Source organism: Canis lupus, chromosome 36, assembly GCF_003254725.2.
Source record: "Canis lupus dingo isolate Sandy chromosome 36, ASM325472v2, whole genome shotgun sequence".
NCBI classification, from domain to species: Eukaryota; Metazoa; Chordata; class Mammalia; order Carnivora; family Canidae; genus Canis; species Canis lupus.
Window position 1 is genome coordinate 24316912 of NC_064278.1, and position 19464 is coordinate 24336375.

The 19464-nt window shown below is 45.3% G+C and overlaps 2 long non-coding RNA genes across 5 annotated transcripts in view; one reads left to right on the forward strand and one right to left on the reverse strand.

Annotated features, from left to right (window-relative positions):
- The window catches only part of LOC112668198 (uncharacterized), a 150123-nt gene extending 149434 nt beyond the window's left edge, over positions 1 to 689 (reverse strand). Inside the window, exons 1-2 of one of the 4 annotated variants that reach the window (XR_007408775.1) lie at positions 512 to 689; positions 150 to 262 (exon numbers count right to left, since the gene is read on the reverse strand). This is a non-coding gene — a long non-coding RNA (uncharacterized LOC112668198). The remainder of the gene's footprint in view (positions 1 to 149; positions 263 to 511) is intronic. The other 3 variants (XR_007408774.1, XR_007408772.1, XR_007408773.1) reach the window with 3 other exon arrangements.
- The window catches only part of LOC112668199 (uncharacterized), a 160574-nt gene extending 144505 nt beyond the window's left edge, over positions 1 to 16069 (forward strand). Inside the window, exons 3-4 of the long non-coding RNA XR_003141569.3 lie at positions 13065 to 13144; positions 15668 to 16069. This is a non-coding gene — a long non-coding RNA (uncharacterized LOC112668199). The remainder of the gene's footprint in view (positions 1 to 13064; positions 13145 to 15667) is intronic.
- Positions 16070 to 19464: the final 3395 nt, after the last annotated feature.

Sequence of the window (19464 nt, forward strand, 5' to 3'; positions counted from 1 at the left end):
ACTGGCTAAGGTTTCAACCTTCTCTATCTGCTGAGGGCTAGGATGGGTAGGAGAAGTGGATGCTGGGGGCAGTGGGAGGGTCATTTGGAGATAAACTGAGGAGCACCTCAGAATTTCACAAAAATCCTGGAAGAGATAGCACCTCTCACCTGGCATCAGGTGTGTAAGTCGGGGCTGAAGACAACTGGATTGATTAAGAGGCCCTTGTAGTCTCTCTTCCAGCCAGGTGGTTACTCTCTGGTGATCTGGAACCCATGAGGCCCTACGGGGAGACAACAGGACCAGTGAAGGGAGGAATGAAATCTTTTCTGCTCACTGGAAGATACTCTGTCCCTTTCACCTCAGCTCCCAGAACTCTTATTGCCTACCTTATACCGTCCACCCCCCTGTCCCAAGGCAGGAGGTAGAAAGTTCCCCCTCTGAAGAAGCTGACAAGCCCAGAAGAAAATACCCATCAATTCTGGCAGTGGGGGGTTGCCAGAGAAATGGTCTGCTATGCCCAGTCACTCACAGTGGGTTTCACCACTTGGCAAGGTCCCTAAGGCACACGGAAGTTCCAGTTTGCCTTCTAGGGTCTCACTTTTAAATATGAATGGATGGATGGCGAAAGATCAGGAGATGTAAGTAGAGGGGATCTAACTTGCAAGACCAGAGCAAAACAAAGAAAGAAGAAAAGAAAACGGGAGAAAACAAAGACCATATCATGAAACAGAAGATACTTTCAAGCAACTGTAATCTCCTTTGAGAGATAAGAGACGTGGCACTCATGAAACGACAGATTGCTGCTTTGAAAGAAAGTGAGGTAGCATTCAGAGAATAAAGAACTCCTATAAATTAAAAATGTGAAAACAGAGCTTATGAAGTTTGGGAGAAAAAGTTGAGTAAATCTCTTGTCAAGCAAAACAAACAAAAACTGACAGTTCACAAAGACGAGGAAAATATTCACGGGGGGGAAAAAAAGGTCAGTAAAGAGAATCGTTTCAGGAGATGCAAGATGTCTAATAGGAATTGCAAAATGAAAGAACTGAGGAATAAGAGGCGAGAAAATGATGGATAAAATAACACCAGAAATTTTCTCAGAATTGAAGTACACGAGTTTTCAAATTAGAAGAGACCAGGGAGCTCCCAGTCCAATGAGTAAAAACTGGCCTCCCAACAAGCTCCCTCATTATTAAATTTTGAACACCAGGAATAAAGAGAACATCTTCAGAAAAATCTCTTCATGTGAGTGAGAAGAAGCACACAAACCAAAAAGCAACAGGCCGCACCCGAAGAACGAAGAGTCAAATGACATCATAAATTCTCAAAAACAGTAATGGAGACAAGCCTTCAAAATTCTGACTAAAAATATTATCTCCAACCTAGAAGTAGGTACCCAAGGACACTATCAAGCAAGCGTGAGAGGGGAACAAAAATAAGTTCATTCACAGCTTCCACGATTTTTTGCAGAGATCTACCCATTCTGGGGAGAGTTCTGGAGAATATACTCCCGCAAACTTAACTGGGTAAGCCGGGGAGGAGGTAGGCCTGTGATCCGAGAAAAATCCCAGGCCAAGGTGAGGAGAAGAGCCGGGGTGCCAGCGATGCCCCAGGCCTGGAGAGGAGGCCTAGATGGAGGGAGAAAGCTAGAGAGCACCCGACACGAGTGCACCCAGGCCCCGGGCACAACTCCAGGGCCGAAGAGGAACCGATCTGCTTTACCAGGGAGGAGACCTTTCCCATACAGTTCGGGGATGAACGAGCCATGGGTACAAGGAAGCGAAACAGACCAAATTTTATCTTCCCCCCCCCCCCAGACCAAATGTTAAGCTATAAAAGGAAATTACTAACCTTCGGGGGGAGGGGGCAAAAGAGGTTGTTTAAGAGAGGAAAGGAAGAAACTAGAACCCACCCTGCAGCTGTGCGGTAGAGATTCTGATGGCAACGGTGTAGACTAGTGATCAACTCACGAAGACTGTTCATTTTTCAAATTGGCCGATGAGGGTGCGGTTATCAGGGAGCGAGGAGGACCTTAATCCCTTAGAGTAGGGGGGTCAGGACCTGCTGCCCACAGTCTTCGAGTCCACGAAGAGCCGGGTGCGCTGTCACCAAGGGATAGGACGGGCCCTGCTGGCTCCACCGTGAACACCGCAGTCCTATTTAACTTTTTAAGGTTAAAAAAAAAAACTTTTTAAGCCATAGGTATACGGTAGTGTTTGAATAAGAATTAAAATTGTGTAAATGCCAAGAGCATTATCGTACCACGTAGGAAGGAGGCGTATTAGGCATCAGGAGAGGGAGCCCTAAGGTGACAGAAGGAATATATTGGTTTTCTCTATTTTAGGTTGGATTCCCAGTGAGAGGAAGAATTGTGGGGAAGACGGGGGGACGTTGGTGGGAACGACACCCTGAGGGAGGAAGAGGAGCGGGACAGGCCAAGGGGAGTGAGGCCCAGAGAGCCCCGGGTTGGGGTGGCTCTTCGAGGGGTCCCGAGTGAGCAGGGGAGCTTTGGACGCCCTTGGCCAGTCACCAGATGAGGCCCGAGCCTGGAGAGGGGGGGATTCCCATGACATTTAAGTGAGGTGGCTTCCTCTGAAGGAAGGAGATTCCTCGAGAGGGGCTCTAAGCCATCGGCCAGCAGGGCCAGCAGCTAAAAATCAGCGTGTGGCTCCTGACCCCCGCTGCGGGTGGGTTTGGGGGGCACCTGCGCACCTGCGGACGTCCTTCTCTCGTTAATGGAGCAAGTTGCAAAGTGTTAGACGTCGATTTGGGGACATTTATTTATTTTTTAAAGATTTTATTTATTTATTCATGAGAGACACACAGAGAGAGGCAGAGACACAGGCAGAGGGAGAAGCAGGCTCCATGCAGGGAGCCTGATGCAGGACTCAAACCCAGGACTCCGGGGTCACGCCCTGAGCCAAAGGCAGACGCTCAACCACTGAGCCACCCAGGCGTCCCAATTTGGGGCAATTTAGAATCCTTTTCCGGCAGTCCTGGTGGCTCAGCGGTTTAGTGCTGCCTTCAGCCCAGGGCGTGACCCTGGAGACCCGGGATGGAGTCCTGTGTCCAGCTCCCCGCAGGGAGCCTGCTTCTCCCTCTGCCTGTGTCTGCCTCTGTCTCTCTCTCATAAATAAGTAAATAAAATCTTTTTAAAAATAAAATCCTTTTCACATCTTTTGGGACAACAGCTACAAGCCCTTTTGACATCGTAGAAGCTTTCAGCGACGCAGCGCAGTGTTGGTGGGCTCCGAGGCGCTCCGAGCGTTCCGGGGCCCGTGCTTCTGCGGGCTAATCCTGGGGGAGCACAGTTTCCCTTGGGAACTGCCCCCCGCCTGCCCACGGCCTCATGTGCACCTGCCGCCCGCCAAGTCAGAGGGTGGACAGGTAGGGACACAGGGGCGGGGGGGAGCGGGCCCTGAGCCTCCGCAGCTCGAGCCTTCCCTGGTGCCCCCGGCCTCCCCCCTCGGCTGTTGCTCCCACCAACTCCCTTCACCTGGATGGGCTCCTGGGGTGGGGGACAGTCCATCCCCGAGGCTCCCGGGTGCGTCTTGCGGGTTTATAGAGAAGAGAGCAGAAAGGGGGAAGCCCCAAGGTCTGCAGCCGAGGGAATGCCACCCACTGACCTGTGGTTTCTGGGAGATGCTCATTTTGGCTTAGCACCTGTTTACGGATTGGCCAGCACCTGGCCTTCCTTCCCTAGGCCACCGGGAAGGGGGCCAGGGGGCCAGGGGGCCTCTACCTCACCCACCTGCTCTGGAGGCACAGGGTCTGGACACTGGGGACTGCCTGTTGGGAGAAAACTGGCGCTGCTGCAGCCTCGCGGGAAGGCCGCAGGACGGGAGAACCCCCCCTTGCACTGGGCACTGCCGGGGCACCTGGGGAAGGTATGGGGCGAGTGGTGAAGAAGGAAAGCTCCCGCTCAGCCTGCCCCGGAACGGCAGGAAGGAAGCGCACAGTAGGTCCGGGTCACTAGGACGCACAGCAGCGGGCTGTGGGCCCAGCCGGAGCTTGCCTTCAGCACGAAGAGAGCTGAAAGTCCGCTATAACTTTGTAGCTACCTGCGTGCACGCGGGATATTTGCTTTGATGAAATCAGCTAATTCTAAGTGGATGAACCGGCATGTTCCTTGGGGGGAATCTCAGTTTCTTTGTTTTTCATCTCCCAACACTCTCTATGCATGGGCATCCCCAACAGTAAGAAAGGTGTGTATGTGTGCGCGATCCTCCCACACAGCAAGGCCTTGTCCTGAATATTTAGCTGCCGGCTCATTCCAGAACCTTTAGAACTCCTTTAAGCGTTCTGATCGCCTGGTGGATTTTGATTTTTAGCAAAATGCTATTTACAAAGAGTTTTAGATAAAAAGCCGTGCATGCTTTTGAGCCATCTTAGAATCAAAGGGCCGTTAAAAAGTATTTATCCAAGTAACTCTATCACCTGGTGCTAGATAGGCCGCTCCAAACAATTAAATAGTAGAGGTAAACGTATTTAACATGAGTTTGATGGTAAATGGCCCAAAACATCCAACGTGCCTAACTTCAGAAGAGCCCCGGGGTTAACAATATTTCGTGTAAAAGTCAAATTTCCTTCCTCCCTAGTCATAGTTTTGTCCGTCTCTATCATCTGTTGCCAATATTTGGCCCTTGTCACATTTTCTCCCATTGCTAGACAGTTCTGTGATGAGTTTATCATTGTTACTTTATTTTGGTCACAAAGCATGAGTAATTCGTTTCTCGATTGATCGGTGCTGCTTGGAAGTGCCACATCAACTGCAGCCGAAGCTCATCTTTTGCACCCTGACAGCCCTGGTACCTAAAGCACCATCCGCCGTGAGGAATTGCTGAGGTCTGGGTGGGGGGAGCTCTCGACTGACCCCATTGACCAAATGCAGTCAGCGACGCCTTCGCACAAGTCCACGCTACGGAAGCTGCTCTTACCGTGAAGCCAAGGTGCGCGTGTCTCGCACGTGGCTAGCTCAGTGTGCAATCAGTACACAACCGTTCCACTGCTTTTGCGTATCCGCTCCATGTGCTACGCAGACGCTTCTGCAAATGCCACGCTCCAAACCACAAAGTGGAGAAAACTGTCTCCCTCCAAGAGATGCTGAGAAATACACGCGTCACCGTGGCCCATCGCTTGCAGAATCGGACTCGTGTCACGTAGGAAAATGCACACCCACGTTGGCACCGGGTGAATGCTGTATTGTCGGTAGGAGGGGGCTCAGGTGTCCTTATCTAGGAAGTGGCAGGTGGTCTAGCAACACAACTGGCAGCTCAGTTTACCTTTTGCAGAGCGTCGCAGAGCACAATAGTCACCTGTGTAGGTTGTGGCGCTCAGACAGGGATGGACCTTATTTCCACACCATTCCGCGGGGGTTCAGCAAGTTGTCTCGCGTGCTCACACCGAATACCATTCGGAGGCCCATCCCACTCAAGTATTTATCTCTACCAGTACCCAGTATTAGTAATAATCCATTAACTATTAACAACCCTTTAACTACCAGTACCCGGTATTATTAACAATCCGTTAACTGCTCCAGGTTTTGTGAATACCAGCATACTCGAGCTTCTGTAGGCATGGTTACAGATGACCCTCTACTCTCTAACTTAGAACTGTGGACTCTATGAAAAGACACCCACACTGTTCACTGGAAATGAATAAAGTGATGCCTTGCATTAAGAACTATGTACCATCTACCTGAGAGGAAACCGTAATGCAATACACTTTAAAAACCTCAGAAGGATGGTTCTGGTACGAATTGACTAAGCAACGCCTCCTCGTGAGGATGTAGCAAAGCCCTTGGCCACCAGGGAGATGCCCGGGGCTGCGGCAGGCTCCCTGCCTGCTGAAGGTCTGAATCCCACTCCTGCCTCCTTCAACAAGATCAACTCTGTCGTCGGGGCTTCTGATAGCAGATGCAGAAATTGTCAAATTCTCTGTCTACGTCTGCTCTACAGATTCTTTATCAGTGTTCTAGAAAGACCAAAACGGTGGTGATTTATCTGAGGTTGTTTTCATAAGCAAAGCTCTGCCCTCTGAAAAGTAAAGAAAAAAAAAAAAAAAAGTACACTCTCCTCATTCATTTCATTTGAAGCCTTGACCAACTTTCAGGGGAATGACCCCTCTCTGTTTACCGTTTTGTACAATCCCCCCCCACACACACACCCCTAAGTTTTAAAGTAGCAGCTGGAGGAGTTTTATATCTCATCCTGACTTTTGGCAGGATGAGAACAGAACAGCTTCCAAGGCTTGATATAAAATAACAAATTCACCCTTTGAGATCCTTCTTTTAGACTTGCAGGTTTGCCTCCCCGACAGCATCCCAGCTCAGGTGACTTGGGCCTTATTGTTTAACCATTTGGTGAACACTTTTCCAAAGGCTGCCTATGTAGAAGCAGAATGGTTGGAAATCAAAATTATTTAGATCTTAGTGTCAGCCCAAGCAACTGATTCTCTTTGGTCTCTTAAGAGCTCACAGGCATTAGAGTCACGTGGACTGCCACACAGAAGGAATCCATTTGACCAAATTTTGGCCACACAACCAAAAATTGGTTCCATCAGAACCTAGTTCAGTTAACAGTGTTTGTTCTGTAAAACAGAAAGACACAAAACTGTAATTTGTCTCATGGTCTCCTCTCTTCTCTTATATAAACATCCACTGGCTGTCAATCAAGTCAACGCTTAGAAACTTTCTAAGGAAAAATAAACATTCGCAAACTGAACTGAAACACAAATCACTTCGATAGCTTCAATTTGTACCTCGGAAAGTGTCAAACTAAACTAATCACAGTAGGAATTGCTGGAGTATTAATTCTGGATTTGAAGTTATTATAATTTTTCAATGTCTGTCTCACATTTTTGGCTGTCTGTCAGATATAATTACCTTGGAAATCCCATCTTCGGTGTTAGTTCTCTGTTGAGGGCCTCAGGGGAACTGCTATAAAAATGAATTAGTCCCATGAAAACAGAGTACTTATGGGTGTTTTCTGCATGGTTCTTGGACTACAGAGTAGAGGTTCTATAACCTTGACTTGACAGGAGCGCAAGGTGGCAGATGCACAATATTGGGGAAGGCAATGAACACAGACTCACAACGATGATTCTGCGTTGCTCCCTCCATCCCGATCCTGACTCAAAAGCCTATAAGGAAACATGGGCACGATTCTCAAATTATACGAAAAATCAGTTTACTGCCTTCTTCTTTATTTGGGATCCGTAAACTTCATTTTAGACAACTGCCCAAAAAGGGAAAATATCAGTCTTCTTTCCTATTTCATTTAGTGCTGTTTTTGTGCTGTCGCTACTAAAAATTCTTCCTTCCCTAAGCACCAAGTTCTGGAGGAATAGAGCAAAGCGGTTAAGACCAATGGTTCTTTCGCAAAACCGAAGCTTTCTTATTGTATGACCTTGGGGAAGCTATTGAACCATCCAACCTCAGTCCTCTTATCTGTAAACTGAAAAAAAATGATAAACTGAATTCACAGAAATGAGGTTAAATGAGATAAGGCATGCAGAGACTTAGCGCAGTTCATCATCACTAATTTTTTTTAACAAATCTAAATTATGAAATATGTTCCTTCCAGTACAGGTTGCAGGACGCCGTATTTATTTTTTTAAAGATTATGTTGAACTTATGGACTCTTCTAGTACTTATATGGGCTAGGAGGCTTTTGCAGTGAATGTGTTCCCATTTACTACCTCAATTACGTAAATTGCAAAATCCAGTTTCTCTCTATATGGCAAATTACGTACAATAGATATCCCATAGGTGTGCGATGATGCCTCCTTATCACCACATTTTCACAAAAGACAGTAAAGATGATATTAAGCAGGAAGAGTTGGGAATGCTGCCCATTAAGCGGTCCCAGTTCTGTTCTGGGCTTCTCCTCAAGAAAGTATCCATCGCTTTCAAATAATAGCATAAAAGGATAACTGGGGTATGTTGTGCGAAGCCTTTAGGAGATACAGGCCCCCATCTAAATAAGCCCGGATTTAGGTCGACTCATCATATACACTGAATAGGTGGCCTAAGTTGATGACGTGCCCGTGTGTCCTCAAATCCACTTACTGGGTGGCTGGTCTGGTCCTGTGCTTGGACTGGGCACAGGAGACAGGCATACTGGAGGTTACAGCCCAGCGTCAAGTGGGAGAGACAGATAGTAAACAATGTATGTTGTGAGTTGTAATATGTCCTGTGAAGAAAACAACCGGGGCACGGCGGATTTGCACAAAGGGTAATCACCCACCATAAATAGCCCGAGAAAGCTTCTATGACATTGACATTTAGGTTGAGATCCGAAGACTGGAGGTGTCAGCGATGTGACTCATCGGGAAGGAGGTATTATGGACTGACTATTGGTGTCCCTCCAGGATGCACGTCGAAATCTTCACCATCTAGAGGATGGTATTAGGAATGGGGCCTTTAGGATGCGATTAGGATTAGATGAGGTTGTTAGGGTGGCGCCCGCAGGGATGGATCTGGCCCCCTTTGCAGGGTTCCGAGAAAGCTGGCTTGACCTCTCCGCTCTGCGGGGAGGACGGTGAAAGCCTGCGGCCGGCCACCTGGCGCCCTGCTCTCGGCCCTCCGGCTCCAGAGCGGTGACATACGAAGTTCTGTGGCTTGTAAGCCACCAGGTGTGGAAGGGGGGCTTGTGGGGGACCTGTTAGAATAGCCCAGATTGACTAACCCAGAGGCTTTCTGCAGAGTGCTGAGAAGCCAGGCAGGAACTGCTCCCCGGGTGACTTGCTTGCACAAGGGGGGTGCCTTCCCGTGCCTCCCCGGAGTGTCACAGCCCCGTGCTCCCAGACCTCAGTGTCATTGCAGCTTCCAGTCTAAAAACGACTTGTCTCACCCAACAGGACAATTAGAAAGCGTAACCTTCCCCAGAGACGGTGAAGAAGGCTGGGGCTGGAGCTGGTTTCCAGAAGGTGCTGCGGGCCCAACAGAGCCAGCTGGCTGCGATCTGCAGAGAATTCAAAGGCGAGCAAAGCCTCCGTTTCAGTGAGCCAAAGGCTGTACCTTAGTTAAGGTTTCAGAGCCTGCGAGTGGGCTACACCACCAGGAGCCTCAACCGGGGCGGCCCATCAGAGTAGAGCGCCAGTGCTCACGAGAGAAGTTGCAGGCCTTGGATCACTGGGAAGAGAATCATTCTTGCCAGCTTGCGAGAAGGGACCCACAGATAGCATCACTGATGCAACAGATATTTATTGGGTCACATCAGGGTACAAAAACCCACCAGGAGACAAAGATATCTGCCCCCAAGGAGCTTAGACTGCGGGGCTGGGAGGGTGGGGGGTGAAAAGATGGGCATCAAGGTTTAACCACAAATAAGTAAATGACAGAGTCTGGGAGGGAAGGAAGGAAATTATAAAATGAAAAAGAGCAGGAGAGGGAAGCTGGTGCTGGGAAGGGACAATTCGCAATAGTAAACAGTGGTTGAAGCCGGGCATCCTGGCAAAGGGGCCGTTTCAGCCAAGATCTGAAAAAGATGAAGGAATTGGTCAAGGGTGTATCTGAAAGAAGAGAAAGTTCTCGGTTAAGAGTATGCAGCTCAGGGCAGCCCCGGTGGCTCAGTGGTTTAGTGCTGACTTCAGCCCAGGGCCTGATCCCGGAGGCCTGGGATCAATCCCACATCAGGCTCCTTGCATGGAGCCTGCTTCTCCTAAAAAAAAAAAAAAAAAAAAGAGAGAAAAGAAAGAAAAAAAAAAAGAGTATGCAGCTCAGGTATTGTTGTAGGCACTTACCCTTATGTTTTTATGTAGTAGAATGAATATTTCCTTCATTCACATGATAATTATACATATGTTAAAGTACGTTTAAAGCACGAATTACTGTTTTCGGGCAAATCCTTTTCCTGCCTTCAAAAAATGCTAGGTGAAAAAACCCTTCCAGGAGTCATTAGAGATGGATTTCCATGGCTTCTTGGACCTTAACTAACAATCACCAGCGAGATTCTGGATCCCAGAGTAGGCAAAACAAAGGAAGCAGCACCCCTTACAAAATACTGCTTTGTAAAGGATCATTTCTGTCCTGGCATGTTTCACATTATATTAGGTAATTTAGAGGAAATAAATATGTCATGAGCCCTCCCTGAGGAGTAATTAAAAAGTCATTTAACCTCACATCCAACTTTCACTTTTGACTTTGTAATCACAGGTAAATTCTGCTTTCCCCAGCTCTAAGGCAACTATTAAAAGCTTATGAGGAGGCCTGGAGGAGGGAAGGACAGCTTCCCCACGACCTCTTCCTGCCACCCCAGTTGGGGAGGTTGTCGTAGGGAAGTAGAGGCTAATTCAGTACCTAAAACGGGTTCATTCTTGGACCAAGATGTGTTACATGTTTTTTCCTGCGTAAACACAATCCGGTCAACCACTGATGCTTCAAAAAAGAGATCTGTAGGTTTTTTGAATGGTGGGGGTGGGGACAAAATGTGGTAACCCGAGCAAGAACACGGTGTCATTGTCGAAAGAGCCAGTCAAATCTTAAGGCAGCATTCATGGAGATACGGTGTCCAGATCCCAAAAATAACATACTCCCTGTATTTTGCATCCTCCCTGTGATGTCTAATAAAGGTTTTATGAGCATCGCATTGTAAAAGAGACGTTAAGGAATAGCGGGTTTATAGGATCACGACACCAGTGACGTAGGGGTACAGAAACTGCCATATAAAGGAATGGTTAATGACCACAGTTAGAGACAAGAGAAAGCAGAACCCTTAAATATTTGGAGGGCTGTCATAATGGTCATCACGGACCTTTTTAGTACATTCTGTATGACAGAATGAGGCCCCGTGGTAGGCAGATAAGAAGCAGCAGATTTTGGCACAGGGTAAGAAGAAACTCCAAAAATTTAGAACTTTCTAGATAAGAGCGTGACTTATCAGCTCGTGAACTAACCTCTGGTTGTTAGAAACATTCAAAAAGAATCTAGATGGTGACCTATAATCAGAATTCCCACATATAATGGAAGCCTGTTGTGTAGGGCTTGACCTCTGAAGCATTTTCCCATATTCACGTTCCTTGATCTTATGATGTAAGACACAAGCCACAGCTAATCAAAAACCCCTTCTCTTCTGAATCCTACGTGTCACATAAAACTTAGTGTAAATTTAGGAAACTTGATTTATGTTTCTGTTGGTATTATCATCCAAGCTATCATGCATCAAATAAAAACTCTCGAAGTGACTGGTGAGCGAGTCAGCTTTCTCTAATGACAATGATAAAGTGGGTTGTTGTAGTTCCTGATGTATTGTCTTTTATCTCCACGCACATCCCTTTTGCCCTGCTTTGTGATGCCAGAACTAGGCCCCGCAGAGCCCGCGCTCCCCTTTGCCAGCTGGCTCTGTGCTGGGTCCTGCCTATAGAGGGAGCTGCAGAGAGACTGCAAGGCGGGAAGAGGCAGGCGGGGCGTCCGTCCTCCTTCTGCAGTGCTCCCTGCCCCAGCTGGGCATCCACCCAGCAGCCACTGGGCTCCTGCAGTAGCCACGGCCTCTCTTCACACATCTGGATTTCCCCCTTTCTTCTTGAAGCTTCTTTCTATTTTGCTCTCCCCTAAGTTCTAAGAATCCTTCTTTCTACCGTGGCCACCTCAGAATGCCTTTGGTTTTCCATTTACCTGTTGGAGGAGTTAACCGTCTTCAATCTAGTTGACAATTCTTTCTATTTCTGTTTTCCTGCTCAAATCACTCTTGGAGTTCCCCTGCCCTGATCGTGCCCTGACTCACACAAGACTCGACAACAAAAATACAGCAAAAGCCAATTCAAAGCCTCTCAGTATTGGTTCCCCGTGAAGCTCTCACACAGTAAAAGGGGACGTTATTCTCCTTCTCCTGGTTTTGTGATGAGGGGGTATGTGGGGGGGTGGAAGGTGGCTGGAAATGGTTTAAAACCTGACTCACTGGACTTCAGTTCTGTCCTAACAGAAGAGCTTGATGAGTATCATACACGTCCATAGTCTTACTATAGCGTACCTGACTGTGGCCCCAAAGGACGGCTTACAAATATTTGAAGCCCTTATTTGTGGGAGGCCGAAGCTTGATGTGATAATCAGTCCTGTAAAATCTCATGATAAAAAAAGAAATTAATACACGTCAACACTAGCTACTTGGGTGTCAGATTTAACTACATCCAGTGGTTATGGGAAGGACGCTGAAAACTCAGGGTCTCTTTCAAGTCTATGTATCAGAGAATATATTAGGAATTTGGCAGAAAATATTGTGTACTCATGTTTGAGTATAAACATATACAAAGTAGAAATGCCCAGTCACCTCTATGGATCTCAATAAACTCTAGGTACCTGTAACTGACCCAAAGTATGTGACACGAGATAATGATGTCCAGAAACAAGTGATATGAGAGAAGAGATAAGAAACTTTAAAAGCGAGGTACCTAGGGGGCTCAGTCAGTTAAGCATCTGCCTTCGGCTCAGGTCATGATCTCAGGGTCCTGGGACTGAGCCCCACGTTGGGCCCCTTGCTCAGTGGGGAGTCTGCTTCTCCTTCTCCCTCTGCTCCTCCCCCCTGCTCCTGCTCTTTCTCTCAAATAAATAAATACAATATTAAAGAAACTTTAAAAGCCAAATGTTTACTGTCTCTCTCCCCCTGCCTGCGAAAGAAAGACTGAGTTGCATGGCTAACACTTGTTTGTTGTGTTGACCTAGAGGCGTGGTGGGACTGGAGGTGACAGGTACAGACATAGAATTCGAGAGGCGAGATGATTACAGTGATTTGGCTCTGCAACAGAATGAAGCCTGGGGAGCAAAGAAGGAAGCAAATAAAAGGCCCTTTAGGTGTTGAGAGAGAGAGAGAAAGCAGAAAGGTGGGTAAAGAGAAGTAGAGATTGATGTAGACGATCAAGGAAGAGACCAACGTTGGGGAGGGGGAGGACTCAGAGGGGAGGTGGGGGAAATTAAAATAAAGGTAGGGATGTAGGGGAAAGATATAAAGAAAAATTTAATATGTTTTCCTCTCTGATGCCTGTTTAATACTGCCCATAGTGCCCTCAATAAAATGTAATAAAGTTTTCTATCGCTTTTCAAGATTTTGTCTGTTTTAGTTGAGGTGATGTGTTTCTTTTGTATATAACAGGAGAAAAGAGGAAAGTCTCAAGATGGCCCAGTTATATTCAAGACCCAATTGAAGAGGAGAAAAAGCATTTCCAGACCGTGGTACACCTTTCTATTACACGCTTTTGTTACATATCAGTTTTCCATTAAAAAAAAAAAATCCTACAACTTGAAAAAGTAGTGAATAACTGTACCTCTTTGTCCTATGTTTGCTCCTTTATTTCTATGCCGGCTTCATAATACAATTCAAATGTATCCCTTACTATCCAAAGATGTCAAAATAGTCCATATGTAAGAGCCGGAGCTATTTAGGATATTATTTGAGTTACAGGGTGATCTATTGTGAAAAATCATAAGACTAGTGTTTGGTAGCATTATTTACATGGTCAGGATCATAGTCTTCAACAAAATAACAAATACTAAAATCCAAGGGAAATACAGGAACACACATTAGTTAATATATTTCATGCTTTATTGTGCCATGTCTTTTTTCAATATCTGGAACAAACACCTAACACTTGCTTAGGGGTCAGGGGACGAGATACCAGGAGGAGGACAAGATGAATAGCACACAACCCTGCCGTCAGTCTAACGGGCGAGAACGGTTTAACTGTGGCCCGGCAGAACTGATGAGCCTTTGTAACTACAGTGTCTGATATTTTATAAACTGAGGTCTTCCTGTTGCATGTGTAAGAGAAACTATGCAGGCCGTTTGGAGGCCTTCACCTTTTATTATACAAAACGACCGCCTCCCAGTATTGTGGGTTCTGCTTCCAGTGATAGAAAAGTAGTTCATATAACAACTAACAAGGAGAAACTTTGGACAAAAAGTTTTTTTGTTTTGTTTTGTTTTGTTTTTTTTTTTAAGTTACCAGGGCTGGGTCTAGGGTGAGGTGAGGGAGGCACTCATCTCAGGTACAAAATTTAAAGGGTTCCCAAAACTCCATAATCAAGAGAAATACTCTTCTAACGTGGTATGCTTTAAAAATCAAAACCAAGGGGCGCCTGGGTGGCTCAGTGGTTGAGTGTCTGCTTGTGGCCCAGGGCCTAATCCTAGGGTCCTGGGATCGAGTCCCACGTCGGGCTCCCTGCATGGAGCCTGCGTCTCCCTCTGCCTAAGTCTCTGCCTCTGTCTCCGTGTCTCACGAATAAATAAATAAATAAAATCTTAAAAAAAAAATCAAAACTAATGCAAAAACCCCATGATGAATGTAACACCAAAAAATTTTTTTCTAAGATTTTATTAATTTATTTCAGAGAGCAAGTGAGAGAGCGAGCATGAGTGGGGAGAGGGACAAAGAGAGGGGGAGAAACAAGCTCCCCACTGAGCAGGGAGCCCACTGGGGGCTCGATCCCAGGACCCTGAGATCATAACCTGCGCTGAAGTCACACGCTTAACCAACTGAACCGCCCAGGCGCCCCCAAAATATCAAAACTGTAAAGAAAAATAAGATCAATGTTACTGATTTTTTTTCCCCTCTGCCTCCTAATATGACTCAGCACAGCACTGTTACCGATCCCGTCCTTATTTAAAATGTTGACATTCCTCTCACTTCTAAGCTAATCACAGTTATTCCTCCGGCAAGTGTCAAAAATGTGAGTGTGAATGTTAGCATTTCAGCAGTGCCGGACGTTTCCTGACCATGTAGGTTAAGTACCAGTTTCAGGGCTTTGCCTGGCAATTGGTGTTTGGCCTGGCCTGGCCTGGCATAACTCTAGCCTGGAACACTAGCCGAGGGCTTGACAATCTGAGCCAAAACCACTGCAAAGGGAGTCATTGCCTCGTGCACCACTGAGGAAAGGCTCCAAAAAAGTAGGGACAAAAAGCTTTCAGAAACGGCCTCTCCCCTCAGGTTATCTGAGTGCAGTCCTACAGAATTGGGGGATGGGACGTGGGCCCAGAGATGCCCTGCTGGGTCCTTCTCAAGGAAGCAATCGTGCCCAATGCAATCGGCCTCCAGGGGTCACCTGCAAAGGGAGGAGCAACTCTCCCGAGAAGGCCCGCATCTGCGGGAGGACCAAGGCAGGAGCTCAAGGGCCCCGGCATCTGGTCCAAGGCAGAGGAACTGGAAAGGGCAATAGCCCCTGCCCACCCCTGCTGCACTGGTCAAAGACTTGTTCAGTTCCTGCCTCTGCCGGGTCCGGCCTCCTCTCTGTCCTTTGACACCTTGCACTCTAAAACCCATCTCGTTTGCCTCCGGGAAAACCTGACCCAACAGAGGCAAACTGGATGACATTTTTCTTTTTATGATTAGTATTTGAACAACAGAAAAACTTATGCAAAAAAAAATGAATAAACATACAAGTCTATTTGTAACATAGCTCTTTGAACACTCTCGATTTAGATCTGAATTATCATAGTTATAATTAGCGTGCATATGTGATTTTAGATTTCGATTTCTCGATTGATATCAAAGTACAATACCTTGTAGCAAATCCGTCCACATGTTTGTCTTTTGTAATGCTCTTGTGGTATTCCGTGGTGGATCTCTTAGCTGTCTCCAAATTTATGGCCCTAAATTTTTTTTTTTTTTTTTTTTTGCTGCTTAAAATAGTGCTGTTATAAATATTTTTGTACAAATTGCTTTCTTTTTTGATTAATTCCTTTGACGATTGCTTTTCTAGAGTTGGACCAGACTCTTAATGAATATCAGCACTGGGACCAGTTAGCAGAGGAGAATGAAAGAATAAAAGGGAAAAGAACAAGTTATCACATGACCACCAGCTTTTTCTTCTTCACATGTGAAGGATGTATATAAATGGGGTGTATATAAATCTAAGACAACCTGAAATTCCATCAGGTCCTGGATAATTTCATTTTCCCTATGAATCTTCTTGAATAACCCCACTCGGCACTAATTTGTACTTGGAATATGGATATTGAATCAATTGTAGCACCATTATCCAAAAGTCTAGTTCACAGAGTATTAGTTCACCAGTGTTTATTTACTATGAAGGGGGGGGAAAGTTCAGAAGATGAACAATTTGTGGAAATGTTACACATTAGGTTATCTTCTTAAAGATTAATAATGTCGAAGGGACTATAAAGGCAAAATTCTTGCAGCAAAGAAGCTTACAAAATTTATTTAATCCACTATCCAGTACAACTAATATTATAAGAAAAACGGTTCATGAAACGATGGCATACATGGTGTCATAAAAAAACTTTTAGAAGGAATTTATTATACATATATAAATAATATCCATGTAGCTATCTTCCTAGGAAAGCCCACTTATGCTCTTACGTTAGTACCCCCTCCAGCACCTATCACCCATCCAGGAAAATTTTAGATGTTTTGCAAAGGTTTATGAAGTTACATTAAACATCTGTTAAAAATCACTTTGTTCATCGCTAGACATTTATATAATATAGTTTTGAAGAAAGATAACAGCTGAGGGGAGCTACAGAAAAAAAATAGAACTTATGCTGAATTATTTTTTCCTTGTACATATGAAGTTTCTCTGTGAGAACAAGAGCACTCAGCAGATGTACAGATCCATTATCTTTTCGCATGGCAATATGTTCCTCCTTTCAGTAAATTTGAGCAAGTTTGGAACATAAAATATTACAAATAGGCTGAAATGCAAAGCAGAGAAAATGAAAATGATTGGCAGAAAATCATGGAACAGTCATAAGAGATGCGATAGGTGAGCTTTAATGGGGCATTAAGCATGAGGTTCACCATCTAACGAGGCATCCACATACACAGTAACCCTGCTGGGTAGCTGGAGCGAGTTCCAGCTCATGTATCCCCAGGCACCTCCTACACTAAGGCCACATGACCATGGTCTTCGCATCTTGTCATTTCAGCCTGACTCTCTCAAGGCTCATGAGATCTTTCCATGACGCGCATAACCTGTGTGTTCAGAAACAGGTTTTCGTAAATGCACGTCTGATGATAAATTTCAAAGGAAGAAGATGAAGGTTCTAGACCGGTCTACTTCGTTCATTCTCACTTGGCACCGCCACCACCAGCTGCACCACCCTGCTGATAGGACTCCGCGGGCTTCAGAATGCCCCTCCTACCTCGAGATTCCAAGTTGCATTTCTCTTCGTATGCTTAGGTATTCATACAGTCATTGCTCAAGGAAAAAGATTTGAAAAAATCAAGATTGACCCGACATTTTGCGGTTGAGAAAACTGAGAGTCAAAGTCGAAAGTTTTTGCTTGGATTCAGAAAATGAATTTTGTAGTGATTCGTGTAAAAATAGTGTCCCGTGGCTCCGACCACAGTTTTTTCACTGCATTATCCTAAGAAACTTTGGACGTATAGTTCAAGCAATATTGCGTTACAGTTAAAAAGCGCAAGTTCTGGAATTAGGAAGACCAAGGTTACAAAGGAAATATTATTCAACCTCTTTAGGCTGAGTTTATTTATTAGTAAAAGAATTATAATATTCTGTATGACATACTATTGTGGTGAGTTTTAAATGACCTTGAACATAGTTAAGTGCCAAAGAACTATTAACTATTATCATGATTACTTATGTAGGTAAAAACCATTTTCTATATATTATCATAGTCTTTAAAAAACGTAGGTAGATTTTTTAGCAAATTTGGAGGTTAGTCTCCTATAAGGTACAAGCCAGGTGTCATATCTGAAATTCATGCTGACTTCTGCTCCTGGGAGGATGAATAGGGTTGCTTTTCATATTCCTCCCACTAGGCCAAACTAAAACTCCTGGGCATTATTATATAAAACAAACAAGAAGATTTTGAAAGGCAGAAAGAAGAAGGCAGGCAAACTGGGGAACTTAGAACCTGAGGAACTATACGATGAATTCCCTGGACTTTGTTTTCATCTCACACATCCCAGACTGCATGCTGAGAACCGCCCCAAACACTAATGACGAAGAGCCAAAAAAAACAAAGCCCCAAGAAAAAGTCTACTCTCCCTTGCCAACAGACCAGGGAAAGCACAGCCTAGAGTGACAGACAACAGCCATTCTACTCCAGCCAAGTGCACGGAAAACACTTGCAGTCCACTCCCCGCAGGCAAAAGTCCAGTGGAGAGCCTAGGGACTGCTACAGGTCTCTCCCCACCTCCAGGGTGGTGTCCAAGGAGGCAGAGTGGGAAGCTGAGACTTTCATTTTAGCAGGTGGTAAAGAGGCCCCGTCCATTACATCAGTGTGAGAGTCAGGGGGCAGGGAGGGGGGCTTGGACTCACACCCCCACTGGGAGGTAATAGGCCTCCCTCTCACTCCCCACTGAGGTGGTTTCAGAGATGCCTATGGGAGAGTCAGGACGTTGACCACCGCTCGGTGTTAACAACAAGGCTGGCCCCAACAGTGCCGGTGGAGGCAGGTGGAAAGCAGTACAATGTCCCTCCCAACCCCAGCCAGTGTGGTATCAACAGAGGCCTAGTGGGGACGTGATTTTTGCCCAAAGTGCAGAGGCAGTTCAATGGAGAAAGAATAGGCTTTTCAACAAATGGTGCTTGAGCAACTGAACATCCATGGGCAAAACAATCTAAACCTCTATCTAAACCTCAGACCTTTTACGAAAATGAATCCAAATCATAGATTTAAAGATAAAATCATAAAACATATAAGACTTTTGGAACATTTGGGAAACCTGAGGCTTAGTGAAGAGTTCATAGACACGACACCAAAAATAATGATCCCTACAAGTGAAAAAAAAAAAAAAACAGTAAATTGATTTCATCAAAATTAAGATTTTTTTTTTTTTGCAAAAGATCCTGTTAAGAGGATGAAAAGACAAACTACAGAGTAAGAGAAAATATTTGCAAACAAATGTGACAAAGCACTCATCTAGAACTTGTAAAACTGAGCAGTAAAAACAAATAATCCAATTAGAAAATGGGCAAAAAAAAAGAAAAAACATAGAGACATTTCACTGAGGAGAATATATGGACGGCAAGTAAAAGATGTGAAAAACTGTTCAGCATCACTAGCTGTTAGGGAAATGCAAATTAAAGCCATGATGAGATATCACTGTAAAGCTCTCAGCATGATAAAATACTAAAATAGTGACAATACCCAATGCCAGCGAGAATACAAAGACTGCTTGATCGGTTATACATTGGCGGTAGGAACATAGGTGGTACAGTCACTCCTGGAAAACGGTGCGACAGTTCCTTAAAACAATTAAACATATACTTACCATATAATCCAGCAATTGCACTCCTGGGCATTTATCGCAGGGAAATGAAACGTTATGGTAGCAGCTTTATTATAATAGCCCCAGACTGGAAACAACCAAAATACAGCTTTAGTGTAACAAAAAGAAATGAGCTATTGATGTACACAACTTGGAGGGATCTCAAGGACATTACACTACGTGAAAAAAATTTCTCAAAAGGACACATGCCCTATCAGTCCATCCATTTATATAATAACATTCTTGAAATGACAAAATGATAAGAGATGGGAAACAGATTAATGGTTGCCAGGCGTTAGG